General features: G+C 43.6%; 1 protein-coding gene across 1 annotated transcript in view; it reads left to right on the top strand.

Moving 5' to 3' along the window:
- Positions 1–833: 833 nt before the first annotated feature.
- The window catches only part of LOC149440434 (chloride channel CLIC-like protein 1), a 149,292-nt gene continuing 133,923 nt past the window's right edge, over positions 834–16,202 (top strand). Inside the window, exons 1-2 of the mRNA XM_089658652.1 lie at positions 834–972; positions 6,918–7,034. The gene's annotated coding sequence lies outside the window, so the exon portion shown is untranslated. The remainder of the gene's footprint in view (positions 973–6,917; positions 7,035–16,202) is intronic.

Raw genomic sequence — 16,202 nt, 5'->3', positions numbered from 1 at the left:
CATGTTCTAATCTGTGGATAATCACAGGGTGGGGGAGGACGGGTGATGATCTCTAATGTTCTAATCTCCCAGGAATTGGCAGATCTGGGTTATTATTAAATACGATTTCCTTGGTGTAATCTGGGCATTAGTGAGCCTGCATGTAGGTAACAGTTTTGGCCGCTAGGTGTCAGAAGACCTGGGAACTCGCTCGCGGTGTAATCTGAACATTAGCCGCCTGCTGGTAGTGAGCGATTGTGACCAGCGGGTGGCAGTAGAGTACTACTCAGAAGACTCGGGAACGCGCTCAATTTTTCCCACTGTGGTCTGGACATTAGCCGCCTGGTTTGTAGTGAGCGATTGTGACCAGCGGGTGGCAGTAGAGTACTACTCAGGAGAAGATCCGGGAACGCGCTCGCGGAGAAGCCCGCTATATTTTGAGGAGACCCGGGAACTCTCTCGATTTTTCCCACTGTAGTCTGGACATTAGCCGCTTGGTTTGTAGTGAGCGCTTGTGACCAGCGGGTGGCAGTAGAATACTACTCGGGAGAAGACCCGGGAACGCGCTAGATTTTTCCCACTGTAGTCTGGACATTAGCCGCCTGGTTTGTAGTGAGCGATTGTGACCAGCGGGTGACAGTAGAGACATGGGAACGCGCTCGATTTTTCACACTGTAGATTGGACATTAGCCACCTGGTTTGTAGTGAGTGATTGTGACCAGTGGGTGGCAGTAGAGTACTCAGGAGAAGATCCGGGAACGCGGTCGCGGAGAAGCCCGCCATATTTTGAGGAGACCCGGGAACGCGCTCGATTTTTCCCACTGTAGTCTGGACATTAGCCACCTGGTTTGTAGTGAGCGATTGTGACCAGCGGGTGGCAGTAGAGTAATACTCGGGAGAAGACCCGGGAACGCGCTCGCGGAGGAGCCCGCCATGTTTGGTCCTCGCTGGGACCCGTAGAGGCGGTTGACTTAAACCTGAGGAGGGAGCCTGGTGAGTGTCAGTGAGGGCTGAGGTAACGCCCAGGGGGTCTCTGAGTCTTGCTGGGAACACGGGTATGCTGAGACTTGTAGTTCTACAGGAGCTGCAGGGACTCGCATTGTCTCAGCTTTGCTGACTGAAGTTCTAGAACCTTCCACAGAGCAACAGGGCAGCTGCTGACTGACTGGGGGAGGGGAGAGTGACAACTACTGAGGTGATGCACAGGCCGCCTCTGTGGAAAGCTCCTCTGGCAATGCCAGTTTCCTGGCTGTCCTGTCTATGGGAAGGCTCCATTCTCTTCGCAGTTTCTAAGCGGAAACCCCTTTTAAGGACGCGGTCACATTTGAGTGACGCAGCAGCGTCGTGTTTTCCCGCTTTTCTTGCGTGATTACAGAGCATCCCATTGGTGGAATCTGCCTTATGCGCTGACAGCACACCAGACTAGCTCCTGGCTTGTTTTTTTTTGGTGCCGTTTTCTAATAGCGCGATGTCGCGCAACAACCCCATTTCTTTAGCGCCTTTCGGGTGTCAGTAACAAAGAATGGCGCTCCAAGCGGATTTTTAATTTGATCTGGAAATGCAGGCAGAATATGCAGCATCCTGGCTGCGTTCCCGAGTCGCTCAGGTCCCGGTCATGTTTCGGCGATAAGGAATCGCGTGCAGAACCAGCCTGCGACTCCAAATTGTTGCAAAATGTGCATTTGGGTGGCATTCTTCCTGACTGGCGTCCGGACGCGGTGTGACTTCCATGCAGTTGTTTTACGTGTAAAAAACCACGCCTGGTTCAGGGTTATGATTTGGTCCCACAGCTTCTTTGGCAAAACAAACGCGTATAGGGCAGCCCATTCAAGTGAATGCACGACGCATGAAAACGTGTGAATCACGCTTTTAAAATCTCCCGGGAACCTGCTTTTCCACTAAGCAATTTGTGAATAGGGAGGATTATAACCCCCTTCAGGTTTTTTTTTTGCCAGGGAGGGTTATAACCCCCTTCAGGTTTTTTTTTGCCAGGGAGGGTCATAACCCCCTTCAGGTTTTTTTTTGCCAGGGAGGGTTATAACCCCAGTCAGGTTTTTTTTTTGCCAGGGAGGGTTATAACCCCAGTCAGGTTTTTTTTTTTTGCCAGGGAGCGTTATAACCCCAGTCAGGTTTTTTTTTTTTTGTGCCAGGGAGCGTTATAACCCCAGTCAGGTTTTTTTTTTTGCCAGGGAGGGTTATAAACCCATCAGGTTTTTTTTCTTTGCCAGGGAGGGTTATAAACCCATCAGTTTTTTTTTCTTTGCCAGGGAGGGTTATAAACCCAGTCAGGTTTTTTATGCCAGGGAGGGTTATAACCTCAGGTTTTTTTTCTGCCAGGGAGGGTTATAAACCCCGTCAGGTTTTTTTTTCTTTTCCAGGGAGGGTTATAAACCCAGTCAGGTTTTTTATGCCAGGGAGAGTTATAACCTCAGGTTTTTTTTTTTCTGCCAGGGAGGGTTATAAACCCCGTCAGGTTTTTTTCTGCCAGGGAGGGTTATAACCTCAGGTTTTTTTTTTTTTGCCAGGGAGGGTTATAACCCTAGTCAGGTTTTTTTTTCAGGGAGGGTTATAATCTCAGTCAGGTTTTTTTTTTTTTTTTGCCACAATGGTTTTGTATGTGAACTGCATTTGTCCCCTGTGGGAATTGGGAAATAGCCGGTCATTTCATTGCAAATGGGCCCTTTTGTTTGTCTCCTTGAATAGTTCACAGTTAGGAGAACTGAATAAATACTCAGGAAAATACAAGGTATTCAGGGCCAATTCAGAGTGGCCTGTACTGATCCCCTGCACTTTGGCCACAGTGCAGTGTACCTGCAGGTTTTTGTGCAGGTGAGCTGCGGTTTCCCATATACTTCTTTTATTTATTTATTACAAGTACTTGTATAGCACCTTCAATTTACGCAGCACTTTACATATATATTGTACATTCACATCAGTCCCTAACCCTCAAGGAGCGTACAATCTAAGGTCCCTAACTCACATTCATACATACACATACTAGGGTCAATTTAGACAGGAGCCAATTCACCTACCAGCATGTCTTTGGAGTGTGGGAGGAAACCGGAGTACCCGGAGGAAACCCACGCAGGCACAGGAAGAACATGCAAACTCCAGGCAGGTGGTGCCGTGGTGGGATTTGAACCAACAACCCTAGTACTGCCAGGCGGAAGTGCTAACCACTTAGCCTTTGTGATGTTTTGATGTGCTTTGCACCAAATCTGCAGGATGTAACAGAAGTCTATGGGAAAGCGCAACCAACATGCACAAAAACCACAGGCACACTGCCCTGAACTCGTTCCAGTGTGAACCAGGAACCCCTTCCCCCAACTGTCCCCACCAGGGTTTTAACAATACAGCCTGACAGGGCTGTACACATGGCAATGCTTTGCTTCACAGCTGAAATATTTGTAACTCAGGCTGCAGGGGTTGCTAGGCTGGATGAAGGAGCACAGGGGTACCTTTGGAGAGCAGCATTGTCAGTCTGCCTGGGGCGCGGGGAGTGTTTAGATGTAGATAATCAAACTTTATAAATTGCAGGCCTTCTGCTCCCACAGGAACCCGCAGCAAAAACACATTGCTCTTTAGGTGTCATGAGGGGGTGCCATTAATTCTTGATCGCACAACAGAAAATGTGGCGCATTTTCAGGTGTAATGTAACAAATATAAGAAGCGCCACAGAAAATAACAAGATAAATAAAATAATAAGCAGCACCTCTTTAAGCATTTTCAGGTGTGTGAAACCTCATGGTGCCAAAGCACCATGAGGTTCCATGCGACCACATTTTAAAATAAAGGGTCAGAGACATTTTCCCTGCATTTCCCTCTGGTAAAGCAGCTCATTCAAATCAATGGGATGCTGTGCCTGTTCAAACGTGAGCCGCCCCACACATAACAGTGTGAACCCAGCCTTAAGGAGGATGATTCATAATGAATGGCTGTCCGTGCAACGCAATGAGCAACAAAATTCACATGACTCATTTCTTGGGATTGTAGAACACCACAACAAAGTGATATGCTGCCATGTATTTGCCAGTATGTTATAGTACTTTAAATTGCTATTCACAAGGAAATACAATACAGTGCACTGTGCTACTAGTAATACACTGATATATCAGCCACCAAAATTTTAGTCCAAAAATATGGTTATCAGCGTTTTGCCTATTTAAAAAATTAAAAGGTGCCGATAACAATAATTGACTTTTGTGCAAAATTGCCTCCCACTGACTTCAATGAAAAATTGCCTCCCACCGACTTCAATGAAAAATTGTGTCCCACCGACTTCAATGCAAAATTGCCTCCCACTGACTTCAATGCAAAATTGCATCCCATTGACTTCAATGCAAAATTGCATCCCATTGACTTCAATGCAAAAACACCTTTATATAAGTTTTTAATTTTATTTATGTGTGTGTATGTATGTATATATAATTTTTTTTTCTATCCAATTTTTGTGTTACTTTCAATAAGTTATTTTACGTTACTGGACTGTATTTTTAAAATTCATATTCATTTAAAAGTCAAATATAGTACATTTAATAATATTCATTCTCTCTCTCTCTCTCTCCCCCCTCCCCCCTCTCCCCTCTCCCCCCCCTCTCTCTCTCTCTCTCTCTCTCTCCCCCCTCCCCCCTCTCCCCCCCCCCTCTCTCTCTCTCTCTCTCTCTCTGAGAGAAATACCCACTTGTACTTTCATTTAGAAGTACATTGATCCAGTACACTGCAACTGTGGGGGGTGGCCAACACACTGTGAAAGAGTCTTCCTTTAAAAAAAAAAACGTGTGTGTGCGTATTCTCCCCCCTCTCTCTCTCCTCCCCCCTCTCTCTCTCCTCCCCCTCTCTCTCTCTCTCTCCTCCCCCCTCTCTCTCTCCTCCCCCCTCTCTCTCTCTCTCCCCCCCCCCTCTCTCTCTCCTCCCCCCTCTCTCTCTCTCTCTCCTCCCCCCTCTCTCTCTCTCCTCCCCCCTCTCTCTCTCTCCCCCCTCTCTCTCCCCCCCTCTCTCTCTTCCTTTTTTTCATGTCTCTCTGTCTTGGTCATAAACTCATTGCAGTGCCATTAACACCTGATCCTTATAAAACTGTATCCACATTTCTCTCTGACAGCTATTTCCTATGCCTTTATTTATGATCTTGACAGAAACTTTCACTCATTAGTGTACAGCCTCATGCACTCCGTCTTTCAGTTCACCAACCTTTACTCCTGTTGCTATGTTACCAGCCCAGCAGCCGTTACCGTCTAGCGTCTTTTAAGGCTGCCTGGTGCAAACTTCATTTAAAGTAAAACAGTCACCGGACTGAGCATAAATGATTGTTGCCAACATTCTTGGACATTTGGGAGTACAATTTCATGTAACAGAAAAAAAAAATATTAATGTACTTTGCGTAGTGCCTGTGGCAACGTGCTTCAGCGGTATTAGCAGCCCTGGCAGTGTTCTAGTTTGTCCCAGCTACTGCCAATGTTGTTGGATGGATTGGTCTTAAAAAGTGAACCTTTTGATTTATATTAAACATTATTTAAAATAAAAATTCTGCTTAGGTCTCATGTGCCCAGTGTGTTTTTGTGCAAGCCCTGCTGCCAGTAGTCTGTAAAACTCTTGACAGACTGAAAGACTGCTGGGGCTGGGTGGTGCACCAAGTGGTACTAATATTTTTGCCGTGTTCTGGTGCGTTTTTTTTTATGTGTACCAGTTCATTTTTCCCTCTCTTTTTCTTCAATTTTAAATAGGGACATGTGCATTCCAGTGCGTTTTTGGTGCATTCCGGTGTGGTTTTGAGGCTTTTTATTACATTCCAGTACAGTTCTGTGCAGGAAAAATGCAGCCTGTTCTACTTTTTTTTTTTTTTTTCTGCATCTGGAATGCACTAAAATTGCAAGCATGGATGTGAACTATGACATTGACCACCATGTAACCTAAGCACACTGAAATAGATGCAGTGTGAACTGGCCCTTAGGAATGAATGCCCGTACTGCAGACTTGTTGCGTTCTGGGCATTCATCCCTACGTGCATACTGCCCTAAATGTTAGTACAACCTTGTGCACCATCAAGCTGCAGCAGTGTTCATCCTCCTCAGAAAGTGTTACAGGCTGCCAGCAGTGGAACTGGACAGTCACATGAAAATACCGAAATTTCATGCACAGAGGCTAAACTCCCAGGGGCGTGTATAGGTACCCCAGGACACATGCTCACACCTTTTGGAAAACCCTCTTCTTATTTATTGAAATTAGTTTTACTACTTGCTACTGGGGCATGGCTTTGGGACTAACCCCATGCAGCTGTGACTCCTTTTCCAATGTAAGTGCCCTTATTAACCACTAAAGAGCTATCACTGGACAGGAAAATGACATTTATTGGGGCTCAATAACAAAGTGAAACTGATCTAGGAGGTGCACAAAGGAAGCCATTTACACTAAGGCTACTTTCACGCTGATCCGCTTAAAAAATGCATAGGCGTTTTCAACGCGCTTTTGCCACGCTTTTTGAGCGGTTTTAGAGGACACATGACTTAAAAACTGCACCAAAAACACTTCCCAGAGGCGCTTTTCAGGCATTTTCCATTGATTTCAATGGGAAGAGGCATTTTTTTTAATGCCCCAAAGATGCTGCAAGCAGAAGTTTTTACACTGCAGCGCAAGCGCAACACCTCAGTGTGAAAACATACATAGGTTTACATTCACATACATAGGGAAGCATTTTTCTTGAGCTTTTCAGGCGTTTTTGTATTTATGCAAAAACACTTCAAAAACTCCTCAGTGTGCAAGTAGCCTAACAAAGGTAATAGGTGACCCTTTGTTGTGTCCGCTCTCAGGGCTTTTACTTTTCTAAATTTAACGTTTATGGCAGTTAACAGGCTCCCAAAACCGCCAGTAAATTTCGATTATGACTGCTTATATAAGTGAGGTTATAGATTAATATATTATTATTGTACATTTGACATTTTCAGGAATTTGGAGCTGAAGAGATTGGGGGGAAAAAGTGCAACTCTTAAAGAGACACATTTAATTTCTCGGCCACCATCCCTTCTATTACTCTCGCTGTCCGGTGTTGCAGGCAGCATCTGGTAAGCCTTTTTTTTTCCACAGTCATGGGAACAGTAATACATGTCTAAAGTATAATAGGTAATCACTACTGCTATTTACAATGAACTACTGAAGGTAAAATAAAAAATCATGACTAAAAGGCTTGCTGCTAAGCACTGTTATGTGTTCTCACACCAAAAAAGACAAATGTGCAGCACTACCTTACTAATAAAGTTAACAATCATGGTGGAACCCTCTAATGTATGGTATTTTTGATAAACTTCAATATTGGCACAATGCCAGTTTCTATAATACACATAAAATTGAAACTGCAAGCTATTCCAGGGCTGTATGTAGGCCACGAGGGTCTTAGGGGTGGGGGGTTTGGAGAGGGTGAGAGGTGGGGGGGAGAGAAGGTCCAGTTCTTAAGTTCTCTATATCTGTGTCCCTGGTGTGGGAAAATTGATGAGATAAAAATATTACAAATGAGTTCGATCAAGTTTATGACTTAGAATGTGAAAGGATTAAACTCCCTGACAAAAAGACATGTTCCTTAGGGAAATATACCAACACCCCATAGATGTAGTGTTTCTACAAAAGACACATAATGTATGATACAACTGTTAAGTTATACTCTAAGTACTCTCCAAAATGGTATTCATTATGCTGATTCCTCAATTAAAAGGGCTAAAGGAGTAGTAATCGGGTTTTCAAAAAATATTAGCTTCGCCCTGGAGGAGAGAGTGGAGGACCCAGAGGGACGATTTCTCTTGATGAAGGGAAGATTACAAGGAATGGAGTATACTCTAGTTAATGTTTACTGCCCAAATAAAAACCCAGTAACATTCCTGGAGGGTATGTTAAGTAAAATTTCTGAATATAAAGGGGTAATCTGGTTGTGGCAGGAGATCTTAATTTGTGCATGGATCCGTATTTGGATGCGTCATCCGCTATGATGAGAGGCTGTGATAGGAATTTAAAATGACTGAAGAGGTTATTACACCAAGGCCAATTGACCGATACTTGGAGAGTAAAACATTCAAGAGAAAGATTACACCTTCTTCTCTGCAGTACAATGTTTTGAGTTTAATGAGACCAAGGAAGTGTCAGTAACCACAGTGTGGGAGGCTCATAAGGCATATATCAAGGGAATATTGATAGCGATAGGGGTAAAAAAATAAATAGGGTGATAGAGGAGTTATATAGGTTGGAACAGCTATATAAAAATAATGCAGGCATGGATATAGACCAGAAGATAATCCTTAAAAGAGAAGAATTAAAAAATTGTACGGAACAGGAAGTGAGGAGGATATTTAATAGGGTATCACAAGAAAGATATATCAGTGGGGGAATAGACCTGGAAAATATTTAATGAGGTTAAAGGAAAAGAAATCCTAAGAGTTTTATAGACAAAATCCAAATGGATGAAGGAGACTGTGTATATTCCACCACTGACATCACTAATAGGTTCCAAGAATACTACAGTAGGCTTTATAATGTGAGTCCTAGAACTCAAATAGAAATGGAAGAAGATAGGAAGAGAAAAAGGCAGAAATACTTAAAGGAGGTGGAGATGCCTAGAATAGCAGAAGATAAATTAGTGGCCCTTGAGAGAACTATAACCCCGGAGGAAGTTAGTTTGGCCCTGAAGAACACAGCCTCAGCAAACAGTCTGGGTCCGGACAGATTCACTGTAGGTTATTGTTAAAAATGTAGAGATCTTTTGGTCCCCAAATGTGAGAGGGTCTGCAAATGAGGGAAGAATCATTGCAATCACATATAACTATTATACTCAAGGAAAGGATAATTCACAGTGTGCTAGCTATAGACCCATATCTTTTTTAAACGCTTACACAAATTATATGCTAAGGTCTTCGCAACTAGAATGAAGGAGCTGATGCCGGAGTGGACACACCTGGATCATGCAGGATTTATTCCTGGAAGAGAGGGATGGGATAATGGCCCAAGTAAGTAAAGCGAGAAAAGCAACCGACAATATTCCTGTCGATAGACACCGAGAAGGCCTTTGACATGTTTGATTGGGAATTTATGTTTGATACGTTAGAAGCTTAGGGCTCAAAATGCTGAATTGGATAAAATAGCTGTATAATGGACCTGCGATTAAGGTTAACGGATCCCTTTCCCAGTTGTTTAAAATGTACAATGGTACGAGACAGGAACGCCCACTATCTCCACTGTTGTTTGTGTTATCACTAGAACCTATCTTAGCATGGGTTAGACCAACAATGGGCAAACTGCGGGCCGTATACGGCCAGGCGGACCTTTTAATCCGGCCCGCGGAGCGTGATACTGTCAGGATGGCTGTCAGGATGTGTGTAGGCGGGGCAGCGTGACGAACGTGAGGGGAGCTAGGCTCCTCTCACAGTCCGCCCTGAAGACCGGAACGGCGCGGGAACACGGCGAGAGGAACGCGCGGAGCAAAGGTAAGTAAATTGACACAGGGGGGACTTGGGGACTTAATATGGGGGATGAATTACTATAGGGGGGATGAATTACTATAGGGGGGATGAATTACTAAATGGGGGATGAATTACTATATGGGGGATGAATTACTATAGGGGGGATGAATTACTATATGGGGGATTAATTACTATGCTTACTATGGGGGAATATTACTATACTTACTATGGATGACACATACACATCATTCATCTACTCTTGGTCCGGCCCCCGGGTCCAATATATGAACCCATTGCGGCCCTCAAGTCAAAAAGTTTGCCCACCCCTGGGTTAGACGGAGTGTAGATGTAGTAGGAATAAAGATAGGGGATGTGGAGCACAAGGTAGCAGCATACGCGGATATGTTATTTTATATAACAAATCCTAGAATAACATTACCTATTCTAATGAGACTATTAAGGCTATTACAACTATATGGTGAGCTGTCAAATTTTGAAAATAAACCCCTAAAAAGTCAGAGATTTTAAATATCAACATCCCAAAGCAAGACAAGCTGAGTCTTCAAAAAGAGTTCCCTTTCACTTGGAAAGAAAAGCAAATAGGCTATTTGGGAATAAAATTAACTCCCTCAATAAAAAGGTTATAGCAGGCAAATTACATCCCTCTAATAAATGAAATAAAGGATGAGTTGGGGAGACTTTCAAAGGGAAGAGCCTCTTGGTTAGGTTGCATAAATTTGGTAAAGGTGGTGATAGTCCCAAAAATTCTTTATAAGTTTCACAAGCTCCCAATAGGCCTTCCAAGGTCATTTTTCGGGGTAATAAGGAAATTGATACTTAGGTTTATATGGGCTAATAAGAAACCGAGAATTGGATATGATGTATTGTGTAGGGTAAAAAGGAATGGGGGATTGGGGTTGCCTAACTTTAGGAAATATTACTTAGCAGTATTATTAACACGAATAGTAGATTGGACATTTAATTCACTAGAGAAAGGATGGGTAAATATGTAAGGAACACTAAGTAAAGCACAGTTAGGGAAGATTGTATGGATGCCACATAAATTTCGTACACTCGATAAGAATATAAATCCTTTAACAAAAAAAGTGTTAAACCTTTTTGGATAGAATTCATAAGCAGAAAAAAAACCTCTGAAACTGCAATCATTTAATTGATACGTATTGTATGTGTATTTTCATTTTGATAAGTCTTATTTTTTATGTCTTCTTTTCATTTTGTTGTGTATTACGTGTGAAGTCACATATCATCTGAAGATCTTTTAGTTGTTTTAGAGAGCTGTATGACTGACTCAATGCCCATCTGAAACCTGTGTTTTTTGTCTGGCAATAAGTGTCTGTATAAAACCAAAGGTGAACGGGGTAAACTGGAGCCTTAGCGAATGTAAATATTCATATTACTGTTTTTTGTTTTTTTTTTGCACAAATGCTCTGAAAGACAAACTCAGAATGAACAGGTTACATATACTGTGTTAATAGAGTACTGAACTGCTGCCCGCTGTGTGACTTGCTTTTCTTCTACAAATGTATCTTCCTTTAGCCCACATGATTACATTACCTTACGTCACTGTCTAAGGCAAGACTAACAGAATTTCGCTGGTTGAAACAGGAAATCCTTTTTTTTTTATTTTTGCACATTATTTTGCAAGTGTGCTTAAAAATGCAAATACAGAACAAGGTTACATGCAATCCAATTGTACAGCCTCTCAAGGCTTGTACCTTGCAGTGTGTCTATCCATTTTTCCCCTCATGATTATTTTAAATTGCATCATTGACAGCTGCAAGGCGACTAGGATGTGATCCCAGTGATTAACACCTGTGGAGGGATGTGCAGAAATGGGCCCTAAGTACAGTGCACATCTCTAGTAACCTCAGCTTTTGCAAAAGATTGTTTTTTGTCTACTGAACCTCTCATGTGAGGTCTAAAAAACAAAACAAAAAAAAAAACCCCAAATACATTTACACGTTTTTATGCCCTTAACGCACCATAAACCCAAAAATAAAATAGTGCTGGATTTAAAAAAAAAAAATGATACTCGGGTGGATGCATCTGTCCCTCGCCGACTTTACACCAGGAACTGAGCACAGAGCAGCGACTGTCTTGGTCTGAGTACGTTGCAGTGACTGTCGGTGGAGCGCCAGAGTGTGGAGGGGGCAGGAGTGGCTGGCTCAGTCTCCCAGCAGTGAGCTGCGGGTCAGACATCTGGGTGGATACCAACATTATTGTTGGGATCCCTGCAGAGCCTGGACTGACTGATATCAGCCTACAGCTGACTTTAGCCTCCTGTTCGCTGAGTCTGGGTCACAGGAGTGCAGAACTATGTGCACTCCTGTGACCTACAGGAGAAGTATGACCTAAAGAGCTTTGGCCATACTTGTTCTTTAGAGTAGAGTTAATGTCTGCAAATAACTCCACTCTTCACTGTCAAGCTGTTTGCTATGGGGGCACTTGTGTGGGATCCCTCCCAAGCCCTGCTCTGTGTATCCATAAGACACACAGACACGTCTGCCACTGTGAGTCAGTGAGGAGGGAGAGATCCTCTGCTCTTGTGCACATTGCTGCATCAAGATCGGGCTCCGGTAAGTATGAGGGGTGGCTGCGTGGGAACTGCATACTGAAGTTTTCTCACCTTACTGCAGCAAATGCATTAAGTTAAAAACCTGCCTTTAGAACCACTTTCATCATTCGGGTTTACATTCACTTTAACAGCAAGGAGTTTATAAAAGCCTGGATTGTTGTTGTTGTACCACATGTAGCCATATCTATATCAATTTTGCATAGCAGAGCCATACAAAGCAGTGTGCTTACAGTGAAACACACACACAGCCTCATAGTAAAACAGCACACAGTTAACCTTTTGATTGCCCCAAATGTTAACCCCTTCCTGCCCAGTGCCATTAGTACAGTGTCAGTGCTTTTTATTAGCACTGATCACTGTATTGGTGTCTCTGAGGATGTCAGTGACACCAAGTCGGTTCTCCCCAGTGTCAGAATGCCGCTGCAGTCCTGCTATAATTCGCTGATCGCCGCCATTACTAGTTAAAAAAAAAATTCCTGTGTAAATGTACTGCCATTTGTAAAAATTGTTGGTCATTTTTTGTTTATAGTGCAAAGAATAAAAAACACACACAGGCGACCAAATACCACATATAAAAGAAAGCTCTATTTGTGGGGAACAAAGGACATACATTTCATTTGGGTGCAGCATTGCACGACCGTGCAATTGTCAGTTAAAGTAACGTAGCACCGTATCGCAAAAAATAGCCTGGTCAGGAAGGGGGGTAAATCCTCTGGAGGGAAAGTGGTTAAGGTGATTATTATAGGCTCGGGTTTAAAAAAAACCCAAGCATGTCATACTTACCATCAACTGTCGGAACTTCATTCTCCGTACAGTTTCTGATTTTCAATTCTGTGCACGCGTTTTGTGTTTGAAGTGTGTTACCGGTTATCACCACTAGAGGGAGACGGGGCACTGTGAAAGAAAGGGTAGCGGTACAAGTTTAGGCAAAGTCTTGAGAACCATCAGAAACTAATCCACATGTACTGCCAGAATTAATCACCTCCACAGGTATTTTGCCTTAGTTCTCATGTCCTCAGAATTTTTTTTTTGTGTGCTTTGCAATAAAATAACACCTACTGTTTATCCCCCTGGAGGGATTTTCTTTTCATTGTGCTTAAGTAGTTATATTATCAAAACGGCTTTATTGTGCTCATGTGTAAATGGAGTGTGCTTCCTTGTCTCCTTTTCAATTAAAACTCTGTTTTGACAGACCCTTGGCAGAGGACAGGTAGCACATCTTCCCTGTGGTGTTTGAGGCAGAGTTTACATTTACTAAGCAGAAGGAAACTGAAGCAGGCTTACAACCTATGGGAAATATTAGGATGTAGACTGGCTCCTCCCCCGTATGGAGCTGCAGATAAAAGATCATTTTGTACTTTTTCTAATACAGCCTAGAATCCTATTGATCATTGTGAGGAGAGCCATGCAGATTAAAAAAAACAAAACTGCCATAGTTTTAGAGTGGTTGTAAACCCTCACATATACCCTCAGGTGATACACAAAGATGAAACAAATCCTCCTACATAAGTTGTACCTGTTTATCTGCTGTCAAAGTGCTGAATTTATAAAGCTGGTCTGAGAGTTCAGAAAAAGGGGTGGGAGCTGTAATTACACACTGCAAAGCTCAGTGAGGAGAGCTTTGTGAGTTAATAGAAGGGAAGAGACGCACCCCTTGCCACACAGCTCACAGGAACAGTGCTGAGGTTGTCAATCTGCTGAAGGTCCCTCCCTTGTCACCTCTTTTCTCTTGGTGTCACGAAAACTTGTTAGATGTGATTCATGCTGACGGCAGAGGAATGAATCTGCAGACAGAAATGACATTTAGGGGTTGAGTCACTAAAACTGGAGAGTGCAAAATCTGGTGCAGCTGTGCATGGTAGCAAATCAGCATTTAACTGCAGCCTGTTCAATTAAGCTTTGACCAAAAAAAAAAACCTGGAAGCTGATTGGTTTCTATGCAGAGCTGCACCGGATTTTGCACTTTCCAGTTTTAGTAAATAAACCCCCTTATAGCTCCTAACTGAGACAAGTACACACTATAGAGGGATATGCTTTGTACATTAAAAGTGGTTGTAAACTTCAGACATTAAATGTCAACAAACACCTGTAGGCATAATGGCCTACCTCTTCCCAAATTCAAATTGACAAATGATGACACTCATCAGAGTGATGGGCCAAAAGTAATGTGTTTGGGCGGGCTTATCAGAGAGTTGCAACAGTACCTAAAAGTGTTGAGCTTTGCCTGTCAAAACGACCCTAGATTTGACCACGACAGGGAGGCAAGTATGTGCATGTATCTCTAACTGCTTGAACTTCTTAGCTGCAGCATTCCCTTCTTACCACTCGACAGATTCTTTTTAACCCCATCACGTGGCCTGCCAGGGAACGCTAAGTGGGCATGGCTTATGTGTCATGTGACCGCTGTGCTTGCTCTCACAGCTGTAACATGATCAGAGCTCATCCTACTGGCTCCCAGGCCTGAAGCTGTGACCAAGAGCTGCTGGTAGCACAGTTCGGTCAGTGTTCTGGGAGCGCACATAATGTCCGAGTTCTTGGATACACATGTGTGGTAGATGGGCATTAAAGTCACCTTTTATGTAAGCTGACCATACACTTGTAATTTCTTTTTGTTCGGCTTGCTAACAGCGGAGATGGGTGAATCTCCCCTGCAGGTTGTTGTACTTTGACAGCCAGCACCCACAGCTGTCAGAATACCTAAACAATATCTGCCATTTAATTGGCTACAGTCACTGTTCAGCTAACAATTTTCCACCCAGCTCCCCGGATGTTACTACAGCTTCTATGAATGAAACATGATTGTTCCCCTCTATTCATAGATCCTGTATCATTCACAGAAGCTATAGTACTGCTTCTATGCATTGAGGAGCTGGGCAAAAAGGGCAGACATTGTTGGGCTCTTCTGATGAGAGCCCGTGTCAGCCTGTTAGTTGTATTAACCACCGCACCGGAAGATTACAGGGGTGTGGGCTGAGGCAGAGCAGAACAGAGAAAGAGATTTCTTTTTGTTTATACGAACAGAAGGAAAATCGGCACAAGGGACACATTCTACTGATTGACTGTAAGTTATGTCCCTTGTGCTGATATTTGTTTGTGATTTTGGCTGCACTTAGACTTTAATCACCAGTGTCACCAGGAATGAAAGTGAGGGTAAATCCAAAACAGGAATAAGGAAAATCTCCTAGTGAGGAGAATTGTTCATGTTGACAGCTGTCTATATGGAGTTCCCCTAACATTGTACATTTCCTCTTGCTTCCTATTGAATCTACAGGACAGCAAAGGAAAATATCTTCGTTAGGCTACGTTCACACTAGCCTTGTGTGCAGGCGGCAGAGAGGCATTTGGGAAGCGTTTTTACCGCTTCCCAAACGCCTCTGCCAATTCTGCACATTACAGCACATGGTGCTGGTCTAACGGGAGCGTTTGCGTCGCGGCAAAACGGACGCCTCTGGACGAGTCAGGAGGCTTTGAAGCCTCCTATTCTCGTCTATGGTGCCGCTCCGCAAACGCCCGGCCGGCGTTTGCGGTGCGGTTGCGACGCGGTTGCGGGGCGTTTGCGGAGCGGTAACACCACTCAAACTGCATTATAGGCGTTTGTGGGGCGTTATTAACGCTCGGCAAACGCCTAGCAACCGCCGCTAAACCGCGCATGCGGCGTTTGCCGAGCGTTAATAACGCTCTGCAAGCGCCGGACCAACGCTTGCCAAACGCTATAGGGGCGTTTGGCAAGCGTTGGCAAAACAGCCTAGTGTGAACGAGCCCTTAGACACGTGTTGCAAAAGCTACAGGCCATTCAGAGCCCAGTGCACATGCGTCAGTGATGTCACTAGCTGCTACGAAGTAAATATCTCCTGAACTGTGCATGTTTAGGAGATATTTAATGTATCTATACGTAAGCCTTATTATAATCTTCCCTGTAGGCGTAAACCAAACACGTTACTTTACTATCAATTTAATGACATTGGCTATATGTGGGTGGTCGTTCTCCTGCTGCAGAATAAATTTGGGGCCAAACACACTCCTTGATGTATGGCATGATGGATAAGATATTCCTGTATTTCTCGGTATTGAGGACACAATTCATTCTGTTCAAATATCCAACTCCATTTGCAGAAATGCAGCCCCAAACCTGTAAGGAACCTCCACCATGCCTCACTGTTGCCTGCAGATACTCATTATTGTACGGCTCTCCA

This window comes from Staurois parvus, unplaced genomic scaffold (assembly GCF_062004578.1).
Source record: "Staurois parvus isolate SC_StPar_1 unplaced genomic scaffold, SC_StPar_1.0 ptg001087l, whole genome shotgun sequence".
NCBI lineage: Eukaryota > Metazoa > Chordata > Amphibia > Anura > Ranidae > Staurois > Staurois parvus.
This window is presented reverse-complemented; position numbering and strand designations above follow the sequence as displayed.